This window comes from Dermacentor variabilis, chromosome 9 (assembly GCF_050947875.1).
Source record: "Dermacentor variabilis isolate Ectoservices chromosome 9, ASM5094787v1, whole genome shotgun sequence".
In the NCBI taxonomy this organism is placed as follows: domain Eukaryota; kingdom Metazoa; phylum Arthropoda; class Arachnida; order Ixodida; family Ixodidae; genus Dermacentor; species Dermacentor variabilis.
This window is the reverse complement of record NC_134576.1, coordinates 7812708-7825871: the sequence shown is the minus strand read 5'-3', so window position 1 is coordinate 7825871 and position 13164 is coordinate 7812708. Positions and strand designations below refer to the sequence as shown.

The 13164-nt window shown below is 46.8% G+C and overlaps 5 non-coding genes across 5 annotated transcripts; all 5 read left to right on the top strand.

The window, feature by feature from the left end:
- Nucleotides 1–999: 999 nt before the first annotated feature.
- TRNAS-CGA (transfer RNA serine (anticodon CGA)) lies at nt 1000–1072 on the top strand. Its single transcript has one exon. It is a non-coding gene; the product is annotated as a tRNA-Ser (tRNA).
- A 1325-nt stretch (nt 1073–2397) lies between these two features.
- Nucleotides 2398–2470, top strand: TRNAS-CGA (transfer RNA serine (anticodon CGA)). Its single transcript has one exon. It is a non-coding gene; the product is annotated as a tRNA-Ser (tRNA).
- A 2725-nt stretch (nt 2471–5195) lies between these two features.
- TRNAS-CGA (transfer RNA serine (anticodon CGA)) lies at nt 5196–5268 on the top strand. The gene has a single exon. It is a non-coding gene; the product is annotated as a tRNA-Ser (tRNA).
- A 3656-nt stretch (nt 5269–8924) lies between these two features.
- TRNAS-CGA (transfer RNA serine (anticodon CGA)) lies at nt 8925–8997 on the top strand. The gene has a single exon. It is a non-coding gene; the product is annotated as a tRNA-Ser (tRNA).
- Nucleotides 8998–9853: 856 nt separating this feature from the next.
- TRNAS-CGA (transfer RNA serine (anticodon CGA)) lies at nt 9854–9926 on the top strand. Its single transcript has one exon. It is a non-coding gene; the product is annotated as a tRNA-Ser (tRNA).
- Nucleotides 9927–13164: the final 3238 nt, after the last annotated feature.

Here is a 13164-nt window from a genome sequence, read left to right as displayed (position 1 = left end):
CTGGCTAACACTCCCAGGATTTTACTAGTACACATAAATACCCAAGAAAGTTGATGGGGAAACAGCGCCGCGGTAGCTCAATTGGTAGAGCATCGCACGCGAAATGCGAAGGCTGCGGGTTCGGGTCCCACCTGCGGAAAGTTGTTTTTTCATCCTCTTTAATTTCTAATAATTTATCGTTTCTTCATACCATTTGTTAGGCACAACTAATTTCCGCAATGTTGTCCTTGCTGTCTGTCCTTGTTGGCTTCGCATGATATGACTAATAAATATCGGGCCCCTCGTTTAACCGCTTTCTTCTCGTTTATTACATAGCGAGGGTCTCGAATCCGGCAAGATTGATGCCTTCAGGTAGCATATCTGGGTTTATTGACCAGTTGCGTTCACCCAAAAAGATCACTTTCTTGTGACGCCTGCGTCAAGCAGGACGTTCCACGTCCGCCGCCAAGGTCAGTGAGTGGTGGCGCTGGCTAACACTCCCAGGATTTTACTAGTACACATAAATACCCAAGAAATTTGATGGGGAAACAGCGCCGCGGTAGCTCAATTGGTAGAGCATCGCACGCGAAATGCGAAGGTTGTGGATTCGGTTCCCACCTGCGGCAAGTTGTTTTTTCATCCGCTTTAATTTCTAATAATTTATCGTTTCTTCATAGCATTCATTAGGCACTACTAATTTCCCCAATGTTGTCCTTGCTGTCAGTGCTTGTTAGCTTCTCATGATATGACTAATAAATATCGGGCCCCTCGGTTAACCCCCTTTCTTCTCGTTTATTACATAACGAGGGTCGCGAATCCGGCAACATTGATGCCTTCAGGTAGCATATGTGGGTTTATTGACCAGTTGCCTTTACCCAAAAAGATCACTTTCTTGTGACGCCTGCGTCAAGCAGGACGTTCCACGTCCGCCGCCAAGGTCAGTGAGTGGTGGCGCTGGCTAACACTCCCAGGATTTTACTAGTACATATAAATACCCAAGAAATTTGATGGGGAAACAGCGCCGCGGTAGCTCAATTGGTAGAGCATCGCACGCGAAATGCGAAGGTTGTGGGTTCGGTTCCCACCTGCGGCAAGTTGTTTTTTTATCCGCTTTAATTTCTAATAATTTATCGTTTCTTCATAGCATTCATTGGGCACTACTAATTTCCCCAATGTTGTCCTTGCTGTCAGTGCTTGTTAGCTTCTCATGATATGACTAATAAATATCGGGCCCCTCGGTTAACCCCCTTTCTTCTCGTTTATTACATAACGAGGGTCGCGAATCCGGCAACATTGATGCCTTCAGGTAGCATATGTGGGTTTATTGACCAGTTGCCTTCACCCAAAAAGATCACTTTCTCGTGACGCCTGAGTCAACGAGGACGTTCCACGTGCGCCGCCAAGGTCTGTGAGTGGTGGCGCTGGCTAGCAATCCCAGGGTTTACTAGTACACATAAATACCCAAGAAAGTTGATGGGGAAACAGCGCCACGGTAGCTCAATTGGTAGAGCATCGCACGCGAAATGCGAAGGTTGTGGGTTCGGTTCCCACCTGAGGCAAGTTGTTTTTTATCCGCTTTAATTTCTAATAATTTATCGTTTCTTCATACAATTTATTAGGCACAACTAATTTCCCCAATGTTGTCCTTGCTGTCCGTGCTTGTTGGCTTCTCATGATTTGACTAATAAATATCGGGCCCCTCGGTTAACCCCCTTTCTTCTCGTTTATTACATAGCAAGGGTCGCGAATCGGGCAAGATTGATGCCTTCAGGTAGCATATGTGGGTTTATTGAACAGTTGCCTTCACCCGAAAAGATTACTTTTTTGTGACGCCTGCGTAAAGGAGGACGCTCCACGTGCTCCGCCAAGGTCAGTGATTGGTGGCGCTGGCTAACACTCCCAGGGTTTACTAGTACACATAAATACCCAAGAAAGTTGATGGGGAAACAGTGCCGCGGTAGCTCAATTGGTAGAGCATCGCACGCGAAATGCGAAGGTTGTGGGTTCGGTTCCTACCTGCGGCTAGTTGTTTTTCCATCCGCTTTAATTTCTAATAATTTATCGTTTCTTCATACCATTTATTAGGCACAACTAATTTCCGCAATGTTGTCCTTGCTGTCAGTCCTTGTTGGCTTCGCATGGTATGACTAATAAATATCGGGCCCCTCGGTTAACCGCCTTTCTTCTCGTTTATTACATAGCGAGGGTCTCGAATCCAGCAAGATTGATGCCTTCAGGTAGCATATCTGGGTTTATTGACCAGTTGCGTTCACCCAAAAAGATCACTTTCTTGTGACGCCTGCGTCAAGCAGGACGTTCCACGTCCGCCGCCAAGGTCAGTGAGTGGTGGCGCTGGCTAACACTCCCAGGATTTTACTAGTCCACATAAATACCCAAGAAATTTGATGGGGAAACAGCGCCGCGGTAGCTCAATTGGTAGAGCATCGCACGCGAAATGCGAAGGTTGTGGGTTCGGTTCCCACCTGCGGCAAGTTGTTTTTTCATCCGCTTTAATTTCTAATAATTTATCGTTTCTTCATAGCATTCATTAGGCACTACTAATTTCCCCAACGTTGTCCTTGCTGTCAGTGCTTGTTAGCTTCTCATGATATGACTAATAAATATCGGGCCCCTCGGTTAACCCCCTTTCTGCTCGTTTATTACATAACGAGGGTCGCGAATCCGGCAACATTGATGCCTTCAGGTAGCATATATGGTTTATTGACCAGTTGCCTTCACCCGAAAAGATTACTTTTTTGTGACGCCTGCGTAAAGGAGGACGCTCCACGTGCTCCGCCAAGGTCAGTGATTGGTGGCGCTGGCTAACACTCCCAGGGTTTACTAGTACACATAAATACCCAAGAAAGTTCATGGGGAAACAGCGCCGCGGTAGCTCAATTGGTAGAGCATCGCACGCGAAATGCGAAGGTTGTGGGTTCGGTTCCTACCTGCGGCTAGTTGTTTTTTCATCCGCTTTAATTTCTAATAATTTATCGTTTCTTCATACCATTTATTAGGCACAACTAATTTCCGCAATGTTGTCCTTGCTGTCAGTCCTTGTTGGCTTCGCATGATATGACTAATAAATATCGGGCCCCTCGGTTAACCGCCTTTCTTCTCGTTTATTACATAGCGAGGGTCTCGAATCCGGCAAGATTGATGCCTTCAGGTAGCATATGTGGGTTTGTTGACCAGTTGCGTTCACCCGAAAAGATCACATTCTCGTGACGCCTGCGGCGACGAGGACCTTCCACGTCCGCCGCCAAGGTCTGTGAGTGGTGGCGCTGGCTAACACTCGCAGGGTTTTACTAGTACACATTATTACCCAAGAAAGTTGATGGGGAAACAGCGCCGCGGTAGCTCAATTGGTAGAGCATCGCACGCGAAATGCGAAGGTTGTGGGTTCGGTTGCCACCTGCGGCAAGTTGTTTTTTCATCCGCTTTAATTTCTAATAATTTATCGTTTCTTCACACCATTTATTAGGCACAACTAATTTCCCCAATGTTGTCCTTGCTGTCAGTGCTTGTTGGCTTCCCATGATATGACTAATCGATATAGGGCCCCTCGGTTAACCCCCTTTCTTCTCGTTTATTACTTAACGAGGGTCGCGAATCGGGCAAGATTGATGCCTTCAGGTAGCATATGTGGGTTTATTGACCAGTTGCCTTCACCCGAAAAGATTACTTTTTTGTGACGCCTGCGTAAAGGAGGACGCTCCACGTTGCTCCGCCAAGGTCAGTGATTGGTGGCGCTGGCTAACACTCCCAGGGTTTACTAGTACACATAAATACCCAAGAAAGTTGATGGGGAAACAGCGCCGCGGTAGCTCAATTGGTAGAGCATCGCACGCGAAATGCGAAGGTTGTGGGTTCGGTTCCTACCTGCGGCTAGTTGTTTTTCCATCCGCTTTAATTTCTAATAATTTATCGTTTCTTCATACCATTTATTAGGCACAACTAATTTCCGCAATGTTGTCCTTGCTCTCAGTCCTTGTTGGCTTCGCATGGTATGACTAATAAATATCGGGCCCCTCGGTTAACCGCCTTTCTTCTCGTTTATTACATAGCGAGGGTCTCGAATCCAGCAAGATTGATGCCTTCAGGTAGCATATCTGGGTTTATTGACCAGTTGCGTTCACCCAAAAAGATCACTTTCTTGTGACGCCTGCGTCAAGCAGGACGTTCCACGTCCGCCGCCAAGGTCAGTGAGTGGTGGCGCTGGCTAACACTCCCAGGATTTTACTAGTACACATAAATACCCAAGAAATTTGATGGGGAAACAGCGCCGCGGTAGCTCAATTGGTAGAGCATCGCACGCGAAATGCGAAGGTTGTGGGTTCGGTTCCCACGTGCGGCAAGTTGTTTTTTCATCCGCTTTAATTTCTAATAATTTATCGTTTCTTCATAGCATTCATTAGGCACTACTAATTTCCGCAATGTTGTCCTTGCTCTCAGTCCTTGTTGGCTTCTCATGATATGACTAATTAATATCGGGCCCCTCGGTTAACCCCTTTCTTCTCGTTTATTACATAACGAGGGTCTCGAATCCGGCAACATTAATGCCTTCAGGCGGCATATGTGGGTTTATTGACCAGTTGCCTTCACCCGAAAAGATCACTTTCTTGTGACGCCTGCATCAAGGAGGACGCTCCACGTGCACCGCCAAGGTCTGTGATTGGTTGCGCTGGCTAACACTCCCAGGGTTTACTAGTACACATAAATACCCAAGAAAGTTGATGGGGAAACAGCGCCTGGGTAGCTCAATTGGTAGAGCAACGCACGCGAAATGCGAAGGTTGTGAGTTCGGTTCCCACCTGCGACAAGTTGTTTTTTCATCCGCTTTAATTTCTAATAATTTATCGTTTCTTCATACCATTTATTAGGCACAACTAATTTCCGCAATGTTGTCCTTGCTGTCAGTCCTTGTTGGCTTCGCATGATATGACTAATAAATATCGGGCCCCTCGGTTAACCGCCTTTCTTCTCGTTTATTACATAGCGAGGGTCTCGAATGCAGCAAGATTGATGCCTTCAGGTAGCATATCTGGGTTTATTGACCAGTTGCGTTCACCCAAAAAGATCACTTTCTTGTGACGCCTGCGTCAAGCAGGACGTTCCACGTCCGCCGCCAAGGTCAGTGAGTGGTGGCGCTGGCTAACACTCCCAGGATTTTACTAGTCCACATAAATACCCAAGAAATTTGATGGGGAAACAGCGCCGCGGTAGCTCAATTGGTAGAGCATCGCACGCGAAATGCGAAGGTTGTGGGTTCGGTTCCCACCTGCGGCAAGTTGTTTTTTCATCCGCTTTAATTTCTAATAATTTATCGTTTCTTCATAGCATTCATTAGGCACTACTAATTTCCCCAACGTTGTCCTTGCTGTCAGTGCTTGTTAGCTTCTCATGATATGACTAATAAATATCGGGCCCCTCGGTTAACCCCCTTTCTGCTCGTTTATTACATAACGAGGGTCGCGAATCCGGCAACATTGATGCCTTCAGGTAGCATATATGGTTTATTGACCAGTTGCCTTCACCCGAAAAGATTACTTTTTTGTGACGCCTGCGTAAAGGAGGACGCTCCACGTGCTCCGCCAAGGTCAGTGATTGGTGGCGCTGGCTAACACTCCCAGGGTTTACTAGTACACATAAATACCCAAGAAAGTTCATGGGGAAACAGCGCCGCGGTAGCTCAATTGGTAGAGCATCGCACGCGAAATGCGAAGGTTGTGGGTTCGGTTCCTACCTGCGGCTAGTTGTTTTTTCATCCGCTTTAATTTCTAATAATTTATCGTTTCTTCATACCATTTATTAGGCACAACTAATTTCCGCAATGTTGTCCTTGCTGTCAGTCCTTGTTGGCTTCGCATGATATGACTAATAAATATCGGGCCCCTCGGTTAACCGCCTTTCTTCTCGTTTATTACATAGCGAGGGTCTCGAATCCGGCAAGATTGATGCCTTCAGGTAGCATATGTGGGTTTGTTGACCAGTTGCGTTCACCCGAAAAGATCACATTCTCGTGACGCCTGCGGCGACGAGGACCTTCCACGTCCGCCGCCAAGGTCTGTGAGTGGTGGCGCTGGCTAACACTCGCAGGGTTTTACTAGTACACATTATTACCCAAGAAAGTTGATGGGGAAACAGCGCCGCGGTAGCTCAATTGGTAGAGCATCGCACGCGAAATGCGAAGGTTGTGGGTTCGGTTGCCACCTGCGGCAAGTTGTTTTTTCATCCGCTTTAATTTCTAATAATTTATCGTTTCTTCACACCATTTATTAGGCACAACTAATTTCCCCAATGTTGTCCTTGCTGTCAGTGCTTGTTGGCTTCCCATGATATGACTAATCGATATAGGGCCCCTCGGTTAACCCCCTTTCTTCTCGTTTATTACTTAACGAGGGTCGCGAATCGGGCAAGATTGATGCCTTCAGGTAGCATATGTGGGTTTATTGACCAGTTGCCTTCACCCGAAAAGATTACTTTTTTGTGACGCCTGCGTAAAGGAGGACGCTCCACGTTGCTCCGCCAAGGTCAGTGATTGGTGGCGCTGGCTAACACTCCCAGGGTTTACTAGTACACATAAATACCCAAGAAAGTTGATGGGGAAACAGCGCCGCGGTAGCTCAATTGGTAGAGCATCGCACGCGAAATGCGAAGGTTGTGGGTTCGGTTCCTACCTGCGGCTAGTTGTTTTTCCATCCGCTTTAATTTCTAATAATTTATCGTTTCTTCATACCATTTATTAGGCACAACTAATTTCCGCAATGTTGTCCTTGCTCTCAGTCCTTGTTGGCTTCGCATGGTATGACTAATAAATATCGGGCCCCTCGGTTAACCGCCTTTCTTCTCGTTTATTACATAGCGAGGGTCTCGAATCCAGCAAGATTGATGCCTTCAGGTAGCATATCTGGGTTTATTGACCAGTTGCGTTCACCCAAAAAGATCACTTTCTTGTGACGCCTGCGTCAAGCAGGACGTTCCACGTCCGCCGCCAAGGTCAGTGAGTGGTGGCGCTGGCTAACACTCCCAGGATTTTACTAGTACACATAAATACCCAAGAAATTTGATGGGGAAACAGCGCCGCGGTAGCTCAATTGGTAGAGCATCGCACGCGAAATGCGAAGGTTGTGGGTTCGGTTCCCACGTGCGGCAAGTTGTTTTTTCATCCGCTTTAATTTCTAATAATTTATCGTTTCTTCATAGCATTCATTAGGCACTACTAATTTCCGCAATGTTGTCCTTGCTCTCAGTCCTTGTTGGCTTCTCATGATATGACTAATTAATATCGGGCCCCTCGGTTAACCCCTTTCTTCTCGTTTATTACATAACGAGGGTCTCGAATCCGGCAACATTAATGCCTTCAGGCGGCATATGTGGGTTTATTGACCAGTTGCCTTCACCCGAAAAGATCACTTTCTTGTGACGCCTGCATCAAGGAGGACGCTCCACGTGCACCGTCAAGGTCTGTGATTGGTTGCGCTGGCTAACACTCCCAGGGTTTACTAGTACACATAAATACCCAAGAAAGTTGATGGGGAAACAGCGCCTGGGTAGCTCAATTGGTAGAGCAACGCACGCGAAATGCGAAGGTTGTGAGTTCGGTTCCCACCTGCGACAAGTTGTTTTTTCATCCGCTTTAATTTCTAATAATTTATCGTTTCTTCATACCATTTATTAGGCACAACTAATTTCCGCAATGTTGTCCTTGCTGTCAGTCCTTGTTGGCTTCGCATGATATGACTAATAAATATCGGGCCCCTCGGTTAACCGCCTTTCTTCTCGTTTATTACATAGCGAGGGTCTCGAATGCAGCAAGATTGATGCCTTCAGGTAGCATATCTGGGTTTATTGACCAGTTGCGTTCACCCAAAAAGATCACTTTCTTGTGACGCCTGCGTGAAGCAGGACGTTCCACGTCCGCCGCCAAGGTCAGTGAGTGGTGGCGCTGGCTAACACTCCCAGGATTTTACTAGTACACATAAATACCCAAGAAATTTGATGGGGAAACAGCGCCGCGGTAGCTCAATTGGTTGAGCATCGCACGCGAAATGCGAAGGTTGTGGGTTCGGTTCCCACCTGCGGCAAGTTGTTTTTTCATCCGCTTTAATTTCTAATAATTTATCGTTTCTTCATAGCATTCATTAGGCACTACTAATTTCCCCAATGTTGTCCATGCTGTCAGTGCTTGTTAGCTTCTCATGATATGACTAATAAATTTCGGGCCCCTCGGTTAACCCCCTTTCTTCTCGTTTATTACATAACGAGGTTCGCGAATCCGGCAACATTGATGCCTTCAGGTAGCATATGTGGGTTTATTGACCAGTTGCCTTCACCCAAAAAGATCACTTTCTCGTGACGCCTGAGTCAACGAGGACGTTCCACGTGCGCCGCCAAGGTCTGTGAGTGGTGGCGCTGGCTAACACTCCCAGGGTTTACTAGTACACATAAATACCCAAGAAAGTTGATGGGGAAACAGCGCCGCGGTAGCTCAATTGGTAGAGCATCGCATGCGAAATGTGAAGGTTGTGGGTTCGGTTCCCACCTGCGGCAAGTTGTTTTTGACCCGCTTTAATTTCTAATTATTTATCGTTTCTTCATACAATTTATTAGGCACAACTAATTTCCCCAATGTTGTCCTTGCTGTCCGTGCTTGTTGGCTTCTCATGATATGACTAATGAATATCGGGCCCCTCGGTTAACCGCCTTTCTTCTCGTTTATTACATAGCGAGGGTCTCAAATCCGGCAAGATTGATGCCTTCAGGTAGCATATGTGGGTTTATTGACCAGTTGCCTTCACCCGAAAAGATCACTTTCTTATGACGCCTGCGTCATGGAGGACATTCCACGTCCGCCGCCAAGGTCAGTGAGTGGTGGCACTGGCTAACACTCCCAGGGTTTACTAGTACACATAAATACCCAAGAAAGTTGATGGGGAAACAGCGCCGCGGTAGCTCAATTGGTAGAGCATCGCACGCGAAATGCGAAGGTTGTGGGTTCGGTTCCCACCTGCGGCAAGTTTTTTCATCCGCTTTAATTTCTAATAATTTATCGTTTCTTCATAGCATTCATTAGGCACTACTAATTTCCGCAATGTTGTCCTTGCTCTCAGTCCTTGTTGGCTTCTCATGATATGACTAATTAATATCGGGCCCCTCGGTTAACCCCTTTCTTCTCGTTTATTACATAACGAGGGTCTCGAATCCGGCAACATTAATGCCTTCAGGCGGCATATGTGGGTTTATTGACCAGTTGCCTTCACCCGAAAAGATCACTTTCTTGTGACGCCTGCGTCAAGGAGGACGCTCCACGTGCACCGCCAAGGTCTGTGATTGGTTGCGCTGGCTAACACTCCCAGGGTTTACTAGTACACATAAATACCCAAGAAAGTTGATGGGGAAACAGCGCCTGGGTAGCTCAATTGGTAGAGCAACGCACGCGAAATGCGAAGGTTGTGAGTTCGGTTCCCACCTGCGACAAGTTGTTTTTTCATCCGCTTTAATTTCTAATAATTTATCGTTTCTTCATACCATTTATTAGGCACAACTAATTTCCGCAATGTTGTCCTTGCTGTCAGTCCTTGTTGGCTTCGCATGATATGACTAATAAATATCGGGCCCCTCGGTTAACCGCCTTTCTTCTCGTTTATTACATAGCGAGGGTCTCGAATGCAGCAAGATTGATGCCTTCAGGTAGCATATCTGGGTTTATTGACCAGTTGCGTTCACCCAAAAAGATCACTTTCTTGTGACGCCTGCGTGAAGCAGGACGTTCCACGTCCGCCGCCAAGGTCAGTGAGTGGTGGCGCTGGCTAACACTCCCAGGATTTTACTAGTACACATAAATACCCAAGAAATTTGATGGGGAAACAGCGCCGCGGTAGCTCAATTGGTAGAGCATCGCACGCGAAATGCGAAGGTTGTGGGTTCGGTTCCCACCTGCGGCAAGTTGTTTTTTCATCCGCTTTAATTTCTAATAATTTATCGTTTCTTCAAAGCATTCATTAGGCACTACTAATTTCCCCAATGTTGTCCTTGCTGTCAGTGCTTGTTGGCTTCTCATGATATGACTAATAAAAATCGGGCCCCTCGGTTAACCCCCTTTCTTCTCGTTTATTACGTATTCGAGGGTCTCGAATCCGGCAAGATTGATGCCTTCACGTAGCATATGTGGGTTTATTGCCCAGTTGCCTTCACCCGAAAAGATCACTTTCTCGTGACCAATTGAGCTACCCAGGCGCTGTTTCCCCATCAACTTTCTTGGGTATTTATGTGTACTAGTTAACCCTGGGAGTGTTAGCCAGTGCCACCAATCACAGACCTTGGCGGTGCACGTGGAGCGTCCTCCTTGACGCAGGCGTCACAAGAAAGTGATCTTTTCGGGTGAAGGCAACTGGTCAATAAACCCACATATGCCGCCTGAAGGCATGAATGTTGCCGGATTCGAGACCCTCGTTATGTAATAAACGAGAAGAAAGGGGTTAACCGAGGGGCCCGATATTTATTAGTCATATCATGAGAAGCCAACAAGCACTGACAGCAAGGACAACATAGGGGAAATTAGTTGTGCCTAATAAATGGCATGAAGAAACGATAAATTATTAGAAATTAAAGTGAATGAAAAAACAACTTGCCGCAGGTGGGAACCGAACCCACAACCTTCGCATTTCGCATGCTTTGCACTACCAATTGAGTTACCGAGGCGCTGTTTCCCCATCAACTTTCTTGGGTATTTATGTGCAATAGTAAACCCTGGGAGCGTTAGCCAGCGCCACCACTCACTGACCTTGGCGGCGGACGTGGAACGTCCTGCTTGACGCAGGCGTCACAAGAAAGTGATCTTTTTGGGTGAACGCAACTGGTCAATAAACCCAGATATGCTACCTGAAGGCATCAATCTTGCTGGATTCGAGACCCTCGCTATGTAATAAACGAGAAGAAAGGCGGTTAACCAAGGGGCCCGATATTTATTAGTCATATCATGCGAAGCCAACAAGGTCTGACAGCAAGGACAACATTGCGGAAATTAGTTGTGCCTAATAAATGGCATGAAGAAACGACAAATTATTAGAAATTAAAGCGGATGAAAAAACAACTTGCCGCAGGTGGGAACCGAACCCACAGCCTTCGCATTTCGCGTGCGATGCTCTACCAAGTGAGCTACCGCGGCGCTGTTTCCCCATCAACTTTCTTGGGTATTTATGTGTACTAGTAAAATCCTGGGAGTGTTAGCCAGCGCCACCACTCACTGACCTTGGCGGCGGACGTGGAACGTCCTGCTTGACGCAGGCGTCACAAGAAAGTGATCTTTTTGGGTGAACGGAACTGGTCAATAAACCCAGATATGCTACCTGAAGGCATCAATCTTGCTGGATTCGAAACCCTCGCTATGTAATAAACGAGAAGAAAGGCGGTTAACCGAGGGGCCCGATATTTATTAGTCATATCATGCGAAGCCAACAAGGACTGACAGCAAGGACAACATTGCGGAAATTAGTTGTGCCCAATAAATAATATGAAGAAACGATAAATTATTAGAAATTAAAGCGGATGAAAAAACAACTAGCCGCAGGTAGGAACCGAACCCACAACCTTCGCATTTCGCGTGCGATGCTCTACCAATTGAGCTACCGCGGCGCTGTTTCCCCATCAAATTTCTTGGGTATTTATGTGTACTAGTAAAACCCTGGGAGTGTTAGCCAGCGCCACCAATCACTGACCTTGGCGGAGCACGTGGAGCGTCCTCCTTTACGCAGGCGTCACAAAAAAGTAATCTTTTCGGGTGAAGGCAACTGGTCAATAAACCCACATATGCTACCTGAAGGCATCAATCTTGCCCGATTCGCGACCCTCGTTAAGTAATAAACGAGAAGAAAGGGGGTTAACCGAGGGGCCCTATATCGATTAGTCATATCATGGGAAGCCAACAAGCACTGACAGCAAGGACAACATTGGGGAAATTAGTTGTGCCTAATAAATGGTGTGAAGAAACGATAAATTATTAGAAATTAAAGCGGATGAAAAAACAACTTGCCGCAGGTGGGAACCGAACCCACAACCTTCGCATTTCGCGTGCGATGCTCTACCAATTGAGCTACCGCGGCGCTGTTTCCCCATCAACTTTCTTGGGTAATAATGTGTACTAGTAAATCCCTGCGAGTGTTAGCCAGCGCCACCACTCACAGACCTTGGCGGCGGACGTGGAAGGTCCTCGTCGCCGCAGGCGTCACGAGAATGTGATCTTTTCGGGTGAACGCAACTGGTCAATAAACCCACATATGCTACCTGAAGGCATCAATCTTGATGGATTCGAGACCCTCGCTATGTAATAAACGAGAAGAAAGGCGGTTAACCGAGGGTCCCGATATTTATTAGTCATATCATGCGAAGCCAACAAGGACTGACAGCAAGGACAACATTGCGGAAATTAGTTGTGCCTAATAAATGGTATGAAGAAACGATAAATTATTAGAAATTAAAGCGGATGAAAAAACAACTTGCCGCAGGTGGGACCCGAACCCACAACCTTCGCATTTCGCGTGCGATGCTCTACCAATTGAGCTACCACGGCGCTGTTTCCCCACCAACTTTCTTGGGTATTTATGTGTACTAGTAAACCCTGCGAGTATTAGCCAGCGCATCACTCACAGACCTTGGCGGCGGACGTGGAACGTCCTCGTTGACGCAGGCGTCGAGAGAAAGTGATCTTTTTGGGCGAAGGCAACTGGTCAATAAACCCACATATGCTACCTGAAGGCATCAATCTTGCCGGATTCGAGACCCTTGCTATGTAATAAACGAGAAGAAAGGGGGTTAACCGAGGGGCCCGATATTTATTAGTCATATCATGAGAAGCCAACAAGCACGGACAGCAAGGACAACATTGGGGAAATTAGTTGTGCCTAATAAATTGTATGAAGAAACGATAAATTATTAGAAATTAAAGCGGATAAAAAACAACTTGCCGTAGGTGGGAACCGGACCCACAACCTTCGCATTTCGCGTGCGATGCTCTACCAATTGAGCTACCGCGGCGCTGTTTCCCCATCAACTTTCTTGGGTATTTATGTGTACTAGTAAAATCCTGGGAGTATTAGCCAGCGCCACCACTCACAGACCTTGGCGGCGGACGTGGAACGTCCTGCTTGACGCAGGCGTCACAAGAAAGTGATCTATTTGGGTGAA